An 18,705-nucleotide genomic window follows, 5' to 3' on the forward strand; every position below is an offset into this window, starting at 1 on the left:
GTTACCGTGCTGCCATGGTGCAGTGAGGCAGCAGTGCTGACCACTCTGTCACCGTGCTACCATGCAGCAGTGAGGCAGCAGTGCTGACCACTCTGTCACCGTGCTGCCATGGTGCAGTGAGGCAGCAGTGCTGACCACTCTGTCACCGTGCTACCATGCAGCAGTGAGGCAGCAGTGCTGACCACTCTGTCACCGTGCTGCCATGGTGCAGTGAGGCAGCAGTGCTGACCACTCTGTCACCGTGCTACCATGCAGCAGTGAGGCAGCAGTGCTGACCACTCTGTCACCGTGCTGCCATGCAGCAGTGAGACAGCAATGCTGACCACTCTCACCGTGCTGCCATGCAGCAGTGAAGCAGCAGTGCTGACCCGTGTGTTACCGTGCTGCCATGGTGCAGTGAGGCAGCAGTGCTGACCACTCTGTCACCGTGCTACCATGCAGCAGTGAGGCAGCAGTGCTGACCACTCTTACACCGTGCTGCCATGCAGCAGTGAGGCAGCAGTGCTGAACACGCGGCCACAGTGCTGCCATGGAGCAGTGAGACAGCAGTGCTGACCACTCTGTCACCGTGCTGCCATGGTGCAGTGAGGCAGCAATGCTGACCACTCTGTCACCGTGCTCCCATGCAGCAGTGAGGCAGCAATGCTGACCACTCTGTCACCGTGCTGCCATGGTGCAGTGAGGCTGCAATGCTGACCACTCTGTCACCGTGCTGCCATGGAGCAGTGAGGCAGCAATGCTGACCACTCTGTTACCATGCTGCCATGGTGCAGTGAGGCAGCAGTGCTGACCACTCAGCTACCGTGCTGCCATGCAGCAGTGAGGCTGCAGTGCTGACCACTCTGTCACCGTGTTGCCATGGTGCAGTGAGGCAGCAGTGCTGACTAGTCAGCTACCGTGCTGCCATGGAGCAGTGAGACAGCAATGCTGACCACTCTGTCACCGTGCTGCCATGGTGCAGTGAGGCAGCAGTGCTGACCACTCTGTCACCGTGCTGCCATGGTGCAGTGAGACAGCAATGCTGACCACTCTGTCACCGTGCTGCCATGGTGCAGTGAGGCAGCAATGCTGACCACTCTGTTACCATGCTGCCATGGTGCAGTGAGGCAGCAGTGCTGACCACTCAGCTACCGTGCTGCCATGCAGCAGTGAGGCTGCAGTGCTGACCACTCTGCCACCGTGCTGCCATGCAGCAGTGAGGCTGCAGTGCTGACCACTCTGCCACCGTGCTGCCATGGTGCAGTGAGGCAGCAATGCTGACCACTCTGTTACCATGCTGCCATGGTGCAGTGAGGCAGCAGTGCTGACCACTCAGCTACCGTGCTGCCATGCAGCAGTGAGGCTGCAGTGCTGACCACTCTGCCACCGTGCTGCCATGCAGCAGTGAGGCTGCAGTGCTGACCACTCTCTCACCGTGCTGCCATGGTGCAGTGAGGTAGCAGTGCTGACCACTCTCTCACCGTGCTGCCATGGTGCAGTGAGGCTGCAGTGCTGACCACTCTGTCACCGTGCTGCCATGCTGCAGTGAGACAGCAATGCTGACCACTCAGCTACCGTGCTGCCATGCAGCAGTGAGGCAGCAATGCTGACCACTCTCTCACCGTGCTGCCATGGTGCAGTGAGGGAGCAATGCTGACCACTCTGTCACCGTGCTGCCATGGAGCAATGATGCAGCGGTGCTGACCACTCTGCTACTGTGCTGCCATCGAGCAGTGAGGCAGCAGTGCTGACCACTCTGTCACCGTGCTGCCATGGTGCAGTGAGACAGCAATGCTGACCACTCAGCTACCGTGCTGCCATGGTGCAGTGAGGCAGCAATGCTGACCACTCTGTTCCCGTGCTGCCATGGTGCAGTAAGGCAGCAGTGCTGACCATGCTGTCACCGTGCTGCCATGGTGCAGTGAGGCAGCAATGCTGACCACTCTGTTACCGTCCTGCAATGGTGCAGTGAGGCAGCAATGCTGACCACTCTGTCACCGTGCTGCCATGGTGCAGTGAGGCAGCAATGCTGACCACTCTGTCACCGTGCTGCCATGGTGCAGTGAGGCAGCAACGCTGACCACTCTGTCACCGTGCTCCCATGCAGCAGTGAGGCAGCAATGCTGATCACTCTGTCACCGTGCTGCCATGGTGCAGTGAGGCTGCAATGCTGACCACTCTGTCACCGTGCTGCCATGCAGCAGTGAGGGTGCAATGCTGACCACTCTGTCACCGTGCTGCCATGGTGCAGTGAGACAGCAATGCTGACCACTCAGCTACCGTGCTGCCATGGAGCAGTGAGGGTGCAGTGCTGACCACTCTGTCACCGTGCTGCCATGGTGCAGTGAGGCAGCAGTGCTGACCACTCTGTCACCGTGCTGCCATGCAGCAGTGAGGCAGCAGTGCTGACCACTCTGTCACCGTGCTGCCATGGTGCAGTGAGGCAGCAGTGCTGACCACTCTGTCACCGTGCTGCCATGGAGCAGTGAGGCAGCAATGCTGACCACTCTGTTACCATGCTGCCATGGTGCAGTGAGGCAGCAGTGCTGACCACTCAGCTACCGTGCTGCCATGCAGCAGTGAGGCTGCAGTGCTGACCACTCTGTCACCGTGTTGCCATGGTGCAGTGAGACAGCAATGCTGACCACTCAGCTACCGTGCTGCCATGGAGCAGTGAGACAGCAATGCTGACCACTCTCTCACCGTGCTGCCATGGTGCAGTGAGGCTGCAGTGCTGACCACTCTGTCACCGTGCTGCCATGCAGCAGTGAGGCAGCAATGCTGACCACTCTGACACAGTGCTCCCATGGTGCAGTGAGGCAGCAGTGCTGACCACTCTGTCACCGTGCTGCCATGCAGCAGTGAGGCAGCAATGCTGACCACTCTGACACAGTGCTCCCATGGTGCAGTGAGGCAGCAGTGCTGAACATGCAGCCACCGTGCTGCCATGGTGCAGTGAGGCAGCAGTGCTGACCACTCTGCTACCGTGCTGCCATGGTACAGTGAGGCAGCAGTGCTGACCACTCTGTCACCGTGCAGCCATGCAGCAGTGAGGCAGCAATGCTGACCACTCTGTCACCGTGCTGCCATGCAGCAGTGAGGCAGCAATGCTGACCACTCTCACCGTGCTGCCATGCAGCAGTGAAGCAGCAGTGCTGACCCCTGTGTTACCGTGCTGCCATGGTGCAGTGAGGCAGCAGTGCTGACTACTCTGTCACCGTGCTGCCATGCAGCAGTGAGGCAGCAACGCTGACCACTCTGTCACCGTGCTCCCATGCAGCAGTGAGGCAGCAATGCTGACCACTCTGTCACCGTGCTGCCATGGTGCAGTGAGGCTGCAATGCTGACCACTCTGTCACCGTGCTGCCATGCAGCAGTGAGGCAGCAGTGCTGACCACTCTGTCACCGTGCTGCCATGGTGCAGTGAGGCAGCAATGCTGACCACTCTGTCACCGTGCTGCCATGGAGCAGTGAGACAGCAATGCTGACCACTCTGTTACCATGCTGCCATGGTGCAGTGAGGCAGCAGTGCTGACCACTCTGTCACCGTGCTGCCATGCAGCAGTGAGGCAGCAGTGCTGACCACTCTGTCACCGTGCTGCCATGGTACAGTGAGGCAGCAGTGCTGACCACTCAGCTACCGTGCTGCCATGCAGCAGTGAGGCTGCAGTGCTGACCACTCTGTCACCGTGTTGCCATGGTGCAGTGAGGCAGCAGTGCTGACCAGTCAGCTACCGTGCTGCCATGGAGCAGTGAGGGTGCAGTGCTGAACACGCGGCCACCGTGCTGCCATGGTGCAGTGAGGCAGCAGTGCTGACCACTCTGTCACCGTGCTGCCATGCAGCAGTGAGGCAGCAATGCTGACCACTCTGACACCGTGCTCCCATGGTGCAGTGAGGCAGCAGTGCTGAACATGCAGCCACCGTGCTGCCATGGTGCAGTGAGGCAGCAGTGCTGACCACTCTGTCACCGTGCTGCCATGGTGCAGTGAGGCAGCAGTGCTGACCACTCTGCTACCGTGCTGCCATGGTACAGTGAGGCAGCAGTGCTGACCACTCTGTCACCGTGCAGCCATGCAGCAGTGAGGCAGCAATGCTGACCACTCTGTCACCGTGCTGCCATGCAGCAGTGAGGCAGCAATGCTGACCACTCTGTCACCGTGCTGCCATGCAGCAGTGAGGCAGCAATGCTGACCACTCTGTTACCGTGCTGCCATGGAGCAGTGAGGCAGCAATGCTGACCACTCTGTTACCGTGCTGCCATGCAGCAGTGAGGCAGCAGTGCTGACCACTCTGTCACTGTGCTGCCATGGTGCAGTGAGGCAGCAGTGCTGACCACTCAGTTACCGTGCTGCCAAGCAGCAGTGAGGCTGCAGTGCTGACCACTCTGTCACCGTGCTGCCATGGTGCAGTGAGGCAGCAGTGCTGACCACTCTGTCACCGTGCTGCCATGCAGCAGTGAGGCTGCAGTGCTGACCACTCTCACCGTGCTGCCATGGTGCAGTGAGGCAGCAGTGCTGACCACTCTCACCGTGCTGCCATGCAGAAGTGAGGCTGCAGTGCTGACCACTCTCACCGTGCTGCCATGGTGCAGTGAGGCAGCAATGCTGACCACTCTGTCACCGTGCTGCCATGCAGCAGTGAGGCAGCAGTGCTGACCACTCTGTCACCGTGCTGCCATGCAGCAGTGAGGCTGAAGTGCTGACCACTCTCACCGTGCTGCCATGGTGCAGTGAGGCAGCAGTGCTGACCACTCTCACCGTGCTGCCATGGTGCAGTGAGGCAGCAGTGCTGACCACTCTGTCACCGTGCTGCCATGCAGCAGTGAGGCAGCAGTGCTGACCACTCTGTCACCGTGCTGCCATGCAGCAGTGAGGCAGCAGTGCTGACCACTCTCACCGTGCTGCCATGGTGCAGTGAGACAGCAATGCTGACCACTCTGTCACCGTGCTGCCATGGTGCAGTGAGGCAGCAATGCTGACCACTCTGTCATCGTGCTGTCATGCAGCAGTGAGGCAGCAATGCTGACCACTCTCACCGTGCTGCCATGCAGCAGTGAAGCAGCAGTGCTGACCACTCTGTCACCGTGCTGCCATGGTGCAGTGAGGCAGCAGTGCTGACCACTCTGACACCGTGCTGCCATGGTGCAGTGAGACAGCAATGCTGACCACTCTGTTACCGTGCTGCCATGGTGCAGTGAGGCCGCAATGCTGACCACTCTGTCACCGTGCTGCCATGGTGCAGTGAGGCAGCAATGCTGAACACTCTCTCACCGTGCTGCCATGCAGCAGTGAGGCAGCAGTGCTGACCACTCTGTCACCGTGCTGCCATGGTGCAGTGAGGCAGCAATGCTGACCACTCTCACCGTGCTGCCATGGTGCAGTGAGGCAGCAATGCTGACCACTCTGTTACCGTGCTGCCATGGTGCAGTGAGGCAGCAATGCTGACCACTCAGCTACCATGCTGCCATGCAGCAGTGAGGCTGCAGTGCTGACCACTCTCACCGTGCTGCCATGGTGCAGTGAGGCAGCAATGCTGACCACTCTGTCACCGTGCTGCCATGGTGCAGTGAGGCAGCAATGCTGACCACTCTGTCACCGTGCTGCCATGGTGCAGTGAGGCAGCAATGCTGACCACTCTGTCACCGTGCTGCCATGGTGCAGTGAGGCAGCAATGCTGAACACTCTGTCACCGTGCTGCCATGGTGCAGTGAGGCAGCAATGCTGACCACTCTGTCACCGTGCTGCCATGGTGCAGTGAGGCAGCAATGCTGACCACTCTGTCACCGTGCTGCCATGGTGCAGTGAGGCAGCAATGCTGAACACTCTCTCACCGTGCTGCCATGGTGCAGTGAGGCAGCAATGCTGACCACTCTGTCACCGTGCTGCCATGGTGCAGTGAGGCAGCAATGCTGACCACTCTGTTACCATGCTGCCATGGTGCAGTGAGGCAGCAGTGCTGACCACTCAGCTACCGTGCTGCCATGGTGCAGTGAGGCAGCAGTGCTGACCACTCAGCTACCATGCTGCCATGCAGCAGTGAGGCTGCAGTGCTGACCACTCTCACCGTGCTGCCATGGTGCAGTGAGGCAGCAACGCTGACCACTCTGTCACCGTGCTGCCATGGTGCAGTGAGGCAGCAATGCAGACCACTCTGTCACCGTGCTGCCATGGTGCAGTGAGGCAGCAACGCTGACCACTCTGTCACCGTGCTGCCATGGTGCAGTGAGGCAGCAATGCCGACCACTCTGTCACCGTGCTGCCATGGAGCAGTGAGGCAGCAGTGCTGACCACTCTCACCGTGCTGCCATGGAGCAGTGAGGCTGCAGTGCAGACCACTCTGTCACCGTGCTGCCATGCAGCAGTGAGGCAGCAGTGCTGACCACTCTCACCGTGCTGCCATGGAGCAGTGAGGCAGCAGTGCTGACCACTCTGTCACCGTGCTGCCATGGTGCAGTGAGGCAGCAGTGCTGACCACTCTGTCACCGTGCTGCCATAGTGCAGTGAGGCAGCAGTGCTGACCACTCAGCTACCATGCTGCCATGCAGCAGTGAGGCTGCAGTGCTGACCACTCTGTCACCGTGCTGCCATGGTGCAGTGAGGCAGCAATGCAGACCACTCTGTCACCCTGCTGCCATGGTGCAGTGAGGCAGCAACGCTGACCACTCTGTCACCGTGCTGCCATGGAGCAGTGAGGCAGCAGTGCTGACCACTCTGTCACCGTGCTGCCATGGTGCAGTGAGGCAGCAGTGCTGACCACTCTGTCACCGTGCTGCCATGGAGCAGTGAGGCAGCAGTGCTGACCACTCTGTCACCGTGCTGCCATAGTGCAGTGAGGCAGCAGTGCTGACCACTCAGCTACCATGCTGCCATGGTGCAGTGAGGCAGCAATGCTGACCACTCTGTCACCGTGCTGCCATGGTGCAGTGAGGCAGCAATGCAGACCACTCTGTCACCCTGCTGCCATGGTGCAGTGAGGCAGCAACGCTGACCACTCTGTCACCGTGCTGCCATGGAGCAGTGAGGCAGCAGTGCTGACCACTCTGTCACCGTGCTGCCATGGTGCAGTGAGGCAGCAGTGCTGACCACTCTGTCACCGTGCTGCCATGGAGCAGTGAGGCTGCAGTGCTGACCACTCTGTCACCGTGCTGCCATGGTGCAGTGAGGCAGCAATGCAGACCACTCTGTCACCCTGCTGCCATGGTGCAGTGAGGCAGCAACGCTGACCACTCTGTCACCGTGCTGCCATGGAGCAGTGAGGCAGCAGTGCTGACCACTCTGTCACCGTGCTGCCATGGTGCAGTGAGGCAGCAGTGCTGACCACTCTGTCACCGTGCTGCCATGGAGCAGTGAGGCAGCAGTGCTGACCACTCTGTCACCGTGCTGCCATGGAGCAGTGAGGCAGCAGTGCTGACCACTCTGTCACCGTGCTGCCATGGAGCAGTGAGGCTGCAGTGCTGACCACTCTGTCACCGTGCTGCCATGGTGCAGTGAGGCAGCAGTGCTGACCACTCTGTTACCGTCCTGCCATGGTGCAGTGAGGCAGCAGTGCTGACCACTCTGTCACCATGCTGCCATGCAGCAGTGAGGCAGCAATGCTGACCACTCTCACCGTGCTGCCATGCAGCAGTGAGGCAGCCATGCTGACCACTCTCACCGTGCTGCCATGGTGCAGTGAGGCAGCAGTGCTGACCACTCTGTTACCATGCTGCCATGATGCAGTGAGGCAGCAGTGCTGACCACTCTCACCGTGCTGCCATGCAGCAGTGAGGCAGCCATGCTGACCACTCTCACCGTGCTGCCATGATGCAGTGAGGCAGCAGTGCTGACCACTCTCACCGTGCTGCCATGCAGCAGTGAGGCAGCCATGCTGACCACTCTCACCGTGCTGCCATGATGCAGTGAGGCAGCAGTGCTGACCACTCTCACCGTGCTGCCATGCAGCAGTGAGGCAGCCATGCTGACCACTCTCACCGTGCTGCCATGCAGCAGTGAGGCAGCAGTGCTGACCACTCTCACCGTGCTGCCATGCAGCAGTGAGGCAGCCATGCTGACCACTCTCACCGTGCTGCCATGGTGCAGTGAGGCTGCAGTGCTGACCACTCTCACCGTGCTGCCATGGTGCAGTGAGGCTGCAGTGCTGACCACTCTCACCGTGCTGCCATGGTGCAGTGAGGCAGCAGTGCTGACCACTCTCACCGTGCTGCCATGCAGCAGTGAGGCAGCCATGCTGACCACTCTCACCGTGCTGCCATGGTGCAGTGAGGCAGCAACGCTGACCACTCTGTCACCGTGCTGCCATGGTGCAGTGAGGCAGCAGTGCTGACCACTCTCACCGTGCTGCCATGGAGCAGTAAGGCAGCAGTGCTGACCACTCTCACCGTGCTGCCCCTTGAATGTTTGGTCCCTGGAGTCAGCTCTGCCATTCGATAAGATCTGGTTGGGTCTCAATTCCACATTCCTGTCAGCCCCCTATAACCTTGGACTCTGTTCTGACTAAAATCAATGAGCCAACCTCCACTGATCTCTGGGAAGTGAATTCCACTGACTAATGACGCTCTTGAGAAAAAAATGTCTTTCATGGGAGACCCTGGGCATGATTCTCCGCTCCCGCGCCAGTTGGGAGAATCGCCTGGGTCGCCAAATTTAACCGCGACGCCGGTCCGACGCCCTCCCGCGATTCTCCCAAGCGGCGAGAATGGCCCCGTCGAGTTCCGTGATGCGCAGGCCGGAGAATCGCCCGAGACACCCAAACTGGCGATTCTCCGGCGCCCCTGCTACTCTCAGGCCCGGATGGGCCGAGCGGCCAGCCCAAAACGGCGGGTTCCCCCCGGCGCCGTCCACACCTGGTCGGAGGATCCTGCACCGGGAGGGGCCTCAAATGGGGTGTTGCCCGCGATCGTTGCCCACCGATCGTCGGGTCGTCCTCTCTGCAGGAGGACCTCCTTCCTTCCGCAGCCCCGTAAGATCCGTCTGCCATCTTCTTGCGGGGTGGACTCGGTGAGGACGGCAACCACGCATGCGCGGGTGACGCCAGTTATGCGGCGCCGGCCGCGTGATTTATGCAGCGCCGCCTTTACGTGGCGACAAGGCCTGGCGCGTGTAAATGACGCGGCCCCGCTCCTAGCCCATTATCGGGCCCTGAATCGTTTGGATAGGGGCCATTTCACACCGTCGTGAACCTCTTCGGCGTTCACGACGGCGTGGGCACTTTGGCGCGGGAGCGGAGAATCCCGCCCCCTGATTTTTAAACTGTGTCTCCGTGGTCCCAGACACCCCCACAAAGTGAATCATCCCAGCATCCTCCCTGTCCAGTCCTGTCCGGATCTTCTATGTATCAAGAAGATCACCTCTCATTCATTAATTGAGGGTCGGACAGTTGTGGAACAATGGCAGATGCTCAGGGAAACATTAAACACTTCTTAATTAAAATATATTCTTGAGAGGAAGAGGAATTGCAAAAGGGAGAAAAACATTCCATGGCTAAACAAGGAGGGCATAAAGGCACAGGGCATACTATACTGCAAAAGCTCCTGGTAAGCTGGCGATTGCAGACCACTTAAGGGGTCAGCAAAAAGCTATTAAAAATAGAATCAAAAAAGCTAAGATGATCTACAAAAGGAAACTAGCAGAAAATATAAACACTGATACCTAGAGCTTCTATAAGTAAATAAAGAAGAAGAGAATAGCTACGGTAAGTGTTCCCCTTCAAAGGACGATACAGGTGAGGTAATAATGGCATCTTTGAATCTGTCCATATATTTGTTTCTGGAGCATACCTCTTCATTCACCTGAGGAAGGAGCAGCGCTCCGAAAGCTAGTGACATCGAAACAAACCTGTTCGACTTTAACCTGGTGCTGTAAGACTTCTTACAATAATGGGGAACACAGAGATGCCGGAGGCACTGAACTAATATTTTGCCTGTGTCTTCACAGTAGAGGATAATAAAAATTTTCCAAGAAGTGCAGTTAATGTGGAGGAACCTGGTCAATAACCACACCAAGGACAAGGTACTGAATAAACTAATGGGACAAAAGGCAGGTAAGTCTTCGGGACATGATGGCCTCCACCCTAGAGTATTCAAGGAGTTGGCAGCAGAGATAGTTGATGAAGGGCAGCACGGTAGCATAGTGGTTAGCACTGTCGCTTCACAGTGCATGGGTCCCAGGTTCGATTCCCCGCTGGGTCACTGTCTGCGCAGAGTCTGCACGTTGGATTGGATTGGATTGGATTTGTTTATTGTCACGTGTACCGAGGTACAGTGAAAAGTATTTTTCTGCGAGCAGCTCAACAGATCATTAAGTACATGAGAAGAAAAGGGAATAAAAGAAAATACATAATAGGGCAACACAACATATACAATGTAACTACAAAAGCACTGGCACCGGATGAAGCATACAGGGTGTAGTGTTCATGAGGTCAGTCCATAAGAGGGTCATTTAGTAGTCTGGTGACAGTGGGGAAGAAGCTGTTTTTGAGTCTGTTCGTGCGTGTTCTCAGACTTCTGTATCTCCTGCCCGATGGAAGAAGTTGGAAGAGTGAGTAAGCCGGGTGGGAGGGATCTTTGATTATGCTGCCCACTTTCCCCAGGCAGCGGGAGGTGTAGATGGAGTCAATGGATGGGAGGCAGGTTTGTGTGATGGACTGGGTGGTGTTCACGACTCTGAAGTTTCTTGCTGTCCTGGGCCGAGCAGTTGCCATACCAGGCTGTGATGCAGCCCAATAGGATGCTTTCTCTGGTGCATCTGTAAAAGTTGGTAAGAGTCAATGTGGACATGCCGAATTTCCTTAGTTTCCTGAGGAAATATAGGCGCTGTTGTGCTTTCTTGGTGGTAGCGTCGACGTGGATGGACCAGGACAGATTTTTCGAGGTGTGCACCCCTAGGAATTTGCTCGGCCCCGTTGATGCTGACAGGGGTGTGTACAGTACTTTGCTTCCTGAAGTCAATTACCAGCTCTTTAGTTTTGCTGGCATTGAGGGAGAGATTGTTGTCGCTACACCACTCCACTAGGTTGTCTATCTCCCTCCTGTATTCGGACTCATCGTTATTCGAGATCCGGCCCACTATGGTCGTATCGTCAGCAAACTTGTAGATGGAGTTGGAACCAAGTTTTGCCACGCAGTCGTGTGTGTACAGGGAGTAGAGTAGGGGGCTAAGTACGCAGCCTTGAGGACTATTGAGGACTATTGTGGAGGAGGTGTTGTTGTTCATTCTTACTGATTGTGGTCTGTTGGTCAGAAAATCGAGGATCCAGTTGCAGAGTGGGGAGCCAAGTCCTAGGTTTTGGAGCTTTGATATGAGCTTGGCTTGGATTATGGTGTTGAAGGCGGAGCTGTAGTCAATAAATAGGAGTCTAATGTAGGAGTCCTTGTTTTCGAGATGCTCTAGGGATGAGTGTAGGGCCAGGGAAATGGTGTCCGATGTGGACCGGTTGCAGCGGTATGCAAATTGCAGTGGATCAAGGCGTTCTGGGAGTATGGAGGTGATGCGCTTCATGATCAACCTCTCGAAGCACTTCATTACGACTGAAGTCAGGGCCACTGGTTGGTAGTCATTGAGGCACGTTGCCTGGTTCTTCTTTGGTACCGGTATGATGGTGGTCTTCTTGAAGCAGGTGGGAACCTCGGAGTGGAGTAGGGACAGATTAAAGATGTCCGTGAATACCTCTGCCAGCTGGTCCGCGCAGGCTCTGAGTGCACGACCAGGGATCCCGTCTGGGCCCGTCGCCTTCCGAGGGTTCACTTTCATGAAGGCCAATCTGCCTTTGAAAGCTGTGATGGTGGGTATGGGTGAATATGGGCTGCTCGGGCACTTGCCAGCGGATTGTTGGTTACCTGCTCGAACTGAGCATAGAATGCATTGAGTTCATCGGGGAGGGGTGCGCTGCTGCCAGAGATACTGTTCGGCTTCGCTTTGTAGCCCGTTATGTTGTTTAGTCCTTGCCACAACCGCCGAGAGTCTGTCTGTGACTCTAGCTTGGTTTGATATTCTCTCTTGGCATTCCGGATGGCTTTGCGGAGGTCGTACCTGGATTTCTTGTATAGGTCAGGGTCATCGGCCTTGAACGCCTCAGATCTGTCCTTCAGTAGGGAGTCAATCTCGCGATTGAGCCATGGTTTCCGGTTTGGCACGTTCTCCCCGTGTCTGCGTGGGTTTCCTCTGGGTGCTCCGGTTTCCTCCCACAGTCCAAAGACGTGCAGGTTAGATGGATTGGCCATGATAAATTGCCCGTAGTGACCAAAAAGGTTAGGAGGGGTTATTGGGTTACAGGGATAGGGTGGAAGTGAGTGTTTAAGTGGGTCGGTGCAGACTCAATGTGCCGAATGGCCTCCTTCTGTATGTTCTATGTTCTATTGCTGCCTCATGGCGCCAAGGTCCCTAGTTCGATCCCGGCTCTGGGTCACTGTCTGTGTGGAGTTTGCACATTCTCCCCGTGTTTGCGTGGGTTTCGCCCCCACAACCCAAAAGATGTGCATGGTAGGAGGATTGGCCAGGCTAAATTGCCCCTTAATTGGATAAAATTAATTGGGTATTCCAAATTTATTTTAAAAAAAGATAGTGGATGCATTGATTATGATATTCAACGTTCCTTGGACTTTGGAAAGGTCCCAGTGGATTGGAAACATGGTAATGTAACTCCCCTATTCAAAATGGGAGAGAGGCAAAAAGTAGGAAATTATAGACCAATTAGCTTGATCTCTGTGGTGGGGAAACTGCTGGAATCAATCATTAAGGAGGTGATGACTGGACTTCCAGTTGCAGCTATGCCTAGGTAGGTCGCACGTTCGGCAGCTCCCGCCGGGAATGGACTTTTGGGCTCTTCAGAGGGGCCCCAACGGAAATTGTCGACGGCTCCCAGTGTGGGAAGGTGACAGCAAGGTTCTCCCGACATTATATGGATTGGACCAGGAGTGGAGCGGTTAAAAAAAGTGATCCTGGCGCAGCGGAAAGTGCGAGGGAGGAAAAGCAAGATGGCGGCGGGTGGAGCCCAAACAGCGTGGGCGCAGTGGTCGCAGGATTTCCTTAAACGCTGCTTTGAGGAGCTGAAAACCGAAATGCTGGCGCCAATGAAGGCAGCGATTGAGAAGCTTGTGGAGACCCAGAAGGCCCAAGGGGCGGCGATCCGGGAGGTGCCTCGGAGAACGAGGACGAGATCTTGGGCCTGGTGGTAAAGGTGGAGGCGCACGAGGCGCTGCACAAGAGGTGGCAGGAAAAATTTGAGGACCTGGAGAATAGGTCGAGGAGGAAGAATTTTCGGATTCTGGGTCTCCCTGAAGGAGTGGAGGGGCCCGATGCAAGGGCATATATGAGCACGATGCTCAATTCGCTGATGGGTGCGGGAGCTTTCCCCGAGGCCCCTGGAGCTGGATGGGGCTCATCGGGTCCTGACAAGGGAACCCAAAGCCATCGAGCCGCCAAGGGCTGTAGTGGTGAGGTTCCACCGCTTTATGGACAAAGAGTGTGTCCTGAGATGGGCCAAAAAAGAACGGAGCAGCAGGTGGGAGAACACGGAGATCCGTATTTACCAGGACTGGAGTGCGGAGGTGGCTAAGAAGAGAGCTGGTTTTAACCGGGCTAAGGCGGTTCTCCATCGGAAGGGGGTGAAGTTTGGGATGCTGCAGCCAGCGCGATTGTGGGTCACGTTCTAAGATCGGCACCACTATTTTGAAACGCCTGATGAGGCATGGATCTTTATCCCGGCTGAAAAGTTGGACTCAAACTGAGGGTTTGTCATGGGGGGATGTTTACTGTGTTTACTGCGTTTGGGGAATGTTCTTTTTGTTTCGGTGCTGGGTGGGGATGGGTGAATGGATTTGATGTGGGGGCTGTGGGAGAGTGTGGGCGTCGGTGTTGGAGAGGCAGGGCCCCACGGAGGAAGAGGGGGGATGGAGGCGAGGGGATGGGGAGTTGGGGCAAGGCCGCAAAAAGGAGCTGCGCCAGAGGGGGCAGGGCCGGCTCAGATGGAAAGCGCGGGCTTTTTCCCGTGCTAGGGAAGGATGGGGCGGGGCCAGGGGGAAGGGCAGTGCTGGAGAGGAGCGCACACTGACTGCCAAGGGATGGGGGGATTCTCACACTGGGGGGCTGATGGAATGGCGGGAGAGGCCGGGGTCAGCAGGAGTCAGCTGACTTACGGGAGTGTCATGGGGGGAGCAAAATGGCTAGATGAGGATCTAGCGGGGGGGAGGGGGGAACTGGGTTGCTGCTGCATTGGCCAAAGGGGAGCTGGAAGTAGGAGAGGTGGTCGGGGCGGGGGTCCGCCGCCTGGGGTCTGGAGGGTGCGGGAGGCGCGGGCACGTGGCTGGCCTAGCAAAGGAGATGGCTAGTCGGTGGTGGGGGGGGGGGGGGGGGGGGGGGGGGGGGGAGGTGAGTAGCCCCTTGATCCGGCTGATAACTTGGAATGAGGGGCCTGAACGGGCCGGTCAAGAGGGCCTGGGTGTTCGATCACTTAAAGGGTCTGAAGGCTGACGTGGTCATGCTCCAGGAGTCACATTTGAAGGTGGCAGATCAGGTTAGGCTGAGAAAGGGATGGGTAGGGCAGGTCTTTCATTCAGGGCTGGATGCGAAGAACAGAGGGGTTGCAATACTGGTGGGGAAGCGGGTGTCGTTCGAGGCACTGAATATTGTAACGGATAATGGAGGTCGATACGTGATGGTGAGTGGTACGTTGCAGGGGGATGCGGGTGGTACTGGTGAACGTATATGCCCCGAAATGGGATGATGCCGGATGTGGATCCATGGAGGTTTGCCAGGCCGCAGGCCAGGGAATTTTCCTTCTTTTCCCACGTCCATAGAGCCTACTCCCGGATAGATTTTAAAATTTTGAGTCGGGCGCTAATCCCGAAAGTGGAGGGAACAGAGTATTCGGCCATAGCCATCTCGGACCACGCCCCGCATTGGGTGGAGCTGGAGTTGGGGAGGAGAGGGACCAGCGCCCGCTGTGGCGCCTTGATGTGGGACTGTTGGCGGATGAGGGGGTGTGCGGGCGAGTGCAGTGGTGTATTGAAAGATACTTGCAGGCCAATGACAATGGGGAGGTGCCGGTGGGGGTAGTCTGGGAGGCGTTGAAGGCGGTGGTCAGGGGAGAGCTAATCTCCATTAGGGCCCACAGGGAGAAGAGTGAGAGGAGGGAGAGGGAGAGGTTGGTGGGGGAGATTTTAAGGGTAGACAGGATTTATGCAGAGGCCCCCGAGGAGAGGCTACTTAGGGAGCGACGGAACCTCCAGACGGAATTCGACCTGATGACCACGGGGAAAGCAGAGGCACAGTGGAGGAAAGCGCAAGGGGCGGTGTATGAGTATGGGGAGAAGGCGAGACGGATGCTGGCACATCAGCTTCATAAGAGGGAGGCAGCGAGGGAGATTGTTGGAGTTAGGGATAGAGGGGGAAATACGGTGCGGAGTGCGGTGAGAATAATTGAGGTATTTAGGGACTTCTATGGGGATCTGTACAGGTCTGAGCCCCCAGCGGGGGAGGAAGGGATGCGACGATTCCTAGATCAGCTGAGATTCCCGAGGGTGGAGGAGGAGGAGGTGGCTGGTTTGGGGGCACCGATTGGGCTGGTGGAGCTGGTTAAAGGATTGGGGAATATGCATGCGGGGAAGGCCCCGGGGCCAGATGGGTTCCCGGTTGAATTTTATAGGAATTACGTGGACCTGCTGGTCCCGTTGCTAGTGAGGACTTCTAATAAGGCGAGGGAAGAGAGGACCATGCCCCCGACAATGTCTAGGGCGCTGATTTATTTGATCTTGAAGAGGGACAAGGATCCATTGCAATGTGGGTCATATAGACCGATCTCGCTCCTCAATGTTGATGCTAAGTTGCTGGCGAAGGTGCTGGCTACGAGAATTGAGGACTGTGTCCCGGGGGTGATTCATGAGAACCAGACGGGATTTGTGAAGGGTAGGCAGCTAAATACTAATGTGCGGAGGCTCCTCAATGTGATTATGATGCCCTCGGTGGAGGGGGAAGCGGAGGTAGTGGCAGCTATGGACGCGGAGAAGGCCTTTGATCGGGTGGAGTGGGAGTATCTTTGGGAAGTGTTGCGGCGGTTTGGGCTCGGGGAGGGGTTTATCAGTTGGGTCAGGCTGCTATATAGAGCCCCGGTGGCGAGTGTGGCTACGAACCGGCGGAGGTCGGAGTACTTTCGGCTGTACTCGGTGACGAGGCAGGGGTGTCCCTTGTCCCCCTTGTTGTTTGCACTGGCAATTGAGCCACTGGCCATGGCACTGAGGGAGTCCAGGAAATGGAGGGGATTGGTTCGGGGGGGGGGGGGGGGGGGGGGGGAAGAGGAACACCGGGTGTCGTTGTAAGCCGATGACCTGTTGTTGTATGTTGCGGATCCAGTGGAGGGGATGGTGGGGGTCATGCGGATCCTTAGGGAGTTTGGGGACTGTTCGGGGTATAAACTCAACGTAGGGAAGAGTGAGCTCTTTGTGGTGCACTCAGGGGACCAGGGAAGGGGGATAGACGAGCTACCGCTGAAGAGGGTGGAAAGGTGCTTTCGGTACCTGGGGATCCAAGTAACTAGGAGTTGGGGCGCCCTGCACAAGCTTAATTTGACGCGGTTGGTGGAGCAGATGGAGGAGGTGGTGGCGGTGACGCTGAAGATCTGGGGGCAGTGGAGGCCTCGGTTTGGTCCCCGATTCGGGAGAACCATCGGTTTGTTCCGGGAAGGATTGATGGGGGAGCTGGCATCGGGCAGGGATTAGAAGAATGGGGGACCTGTTCATTGATGGGACGTTTGCGAGCCTAGGGGCGCTGGAGAAGATGTTTTGGCTACCCCCGGGACACGCTTTTAGGTACATGCAAGTGAGGGCGTTTGTGAGGGGGCAGGTGAGGGAATTCCCGCTGCTTCCGGCACGTGGGATTCAGGACAGGGTGATTTCGGGTGTATGGGTTGGAGAAGGCAAGGTTTCGGCGATTTATCAGGAGCTGCAGGAAGAGGAGGCGGCCTCGGTGGAGGAGTTAAAGGGCAAGTGGGAGGAGGAGCTTGGGGAGGAGATAGATGAGGGTCTGTGGGCTGATGCCCTGAGTAGGGTTAATTCTTCCTCCTCTTGTGCCAGGCTTAGCCTAATACAGTTCAAGGTTACTCACAGAGCACATATGACAGGGGCGAGGTTGAGTAGGTTCTTTGGAGTGGAGGACAGATGTGGGAGGTGCTCGGGGAGCCCGGCAAATCATGTCCATATGTTCTGGTCGTGCCCGGCACTAGATGGGTTTTGGAGGGGTTTTGCGAGGACTATGTCCAAGGTGGGGACTGCCCGGGTCAAGCCGAGCTGGGGATTAGCATTATTTGGGGTATCGGACGAGCTGGGAGTGCAGGAGGTGAAAGAGGCCGGTATTCTGGCCTTTGCGTCCCTGGTAGCCCGGCGGAGGATTTTGCTACTATGGAAAGATGCGAAGCCCCCTCGCGTGAAAGCTTGGATCAATGACATGGCAGGGTACATCAAGCTGGAGAGGATAAAGTTTGCCTTGTGAGGGTCTGTGCAGGGGTTCCTCAGGCGGTGGCAACCGTTCCTAGACTTATCTCGCAGAGCGTTAGGAGGAGGTCAGCAGCAGCAGCAGCCCAGGGGCGGGGGGGGGTTTCTCTTGAGGTGGTGTTTGGGTTAAGGTGGGTTTTTTTTCCTATTCGTGCTTTTTACTGTCATCTGGGGGGTTACTGTATATGGGGGAAATCCAATGTATAATTTCTACTTGTGTTCTTGTTGCTTTTTTTGGGGGGGGGGGGGGGGGGTTGTTGAAAATTTGTTGAAAAACTTGAATAAATATATTTTTTTAAAAAGGTGATGACTGAACATTTGGAAAGACACCATTGTCAGCATGGTTTTATGAACGGTAATTCATGTTTGATAAACTTGCTCGAGTTTTTTGAGGACACAACCAGCAAGGTGGATAATGGTGAACCTGTGGATGTGGTATATCTAGACTTACAGAAGGCGTTTGACAAGGTGCCGCATGAAAGATTGTTCCAGAAGGTGAGATTTCAGGAGGTTGAGGGTGGAATATTAGATTGGATTGACGATTGGCTGACTGACAGAAAGCAGAGGGTCGGGTTAAATGGGTCCTTCTCTGGCTGGTAGACTGTAACTAGGTTGGCACGGTAGCACATTGTTGAAAATGAAAATGAAAATCGCTTATTGTCACAAGTAGGCTTCAAATGAAGCTACTGTGAAAAGCCCCTAGTCGCCACATTCCGGCGCCTGTTCGGGGAGGCTGGTACGGGAGGCTGGTTTAGCACTGTTGTTTCAAAGCTCCAGAGTCCCAGGTTTGGTTTCCGCTTGGGTCACTGTCTGCAGAGTCTGCACGTTCTCATCGTGTCTGCCTTGGTTTCCTCCAGGTGCTCCGGTTTCCTCCCACAGTCCAAGGTGTACAGATTAGGTGGATTAGCCATGCTAATTTGCTCTCAGTGTCCAAAAAGGTTAGGTGAGGTTACTGGGTTATGGGGATAGGGTGGAGGTGTGGGCTTCAGTAGGGTGCTCTTTCCAAGGACTGGTGCAGACTTGATGGGACAAATGGCCTCCTTCTGGACTGTAAATTCTATGTATCTAGTGGGGCGCCGCAGGGTTCAGTCCTCGGACCGCAACGGTTTACAATCTATAAATGATTTGTCAGCAGGAACATAGTGTAACATAGAACTTGGAACCGGGATTAACAGACATTTCTTTTACTCAGAGAGTTGTGAATCTTTGGAATTCTCTATCCCAGAAGGCTGTGGAAGCTCAGTC

General features: G+C 56.4%; 1 protein-coding gene across 1 annotated transcript in view; it reads right to left on the reverse strand.

Annotated features, from left to right (window-relative positions):
- Positions 1–18,705, reverse strand: part of LOC140393982 (DNA damage-regulated autophagy modulator protein 2-like) — a 396,903-nt gene that overhangs the window by 30,877 nt on the left and 347,321 nt on the right. The window lies entirely within an intron of this gene.

This window comes from Scyliorhinus torazame, chromosome 17 (genome assembly GCF_047496885.1).
Source record: "Scyliorhinus torazame isolate Kashiwa2021f chromosome 17, sScyTor2.1, whole genome shotgun sequence".
In the NCBI taxonomy this organism is placed as follows: Eukaryota; Metazoa; Chordata; class Chondrichthyes; order Carcharhiniformes; family Scyliorhinidae; genus Scyliorhinus; species Scyliorhinus torazame.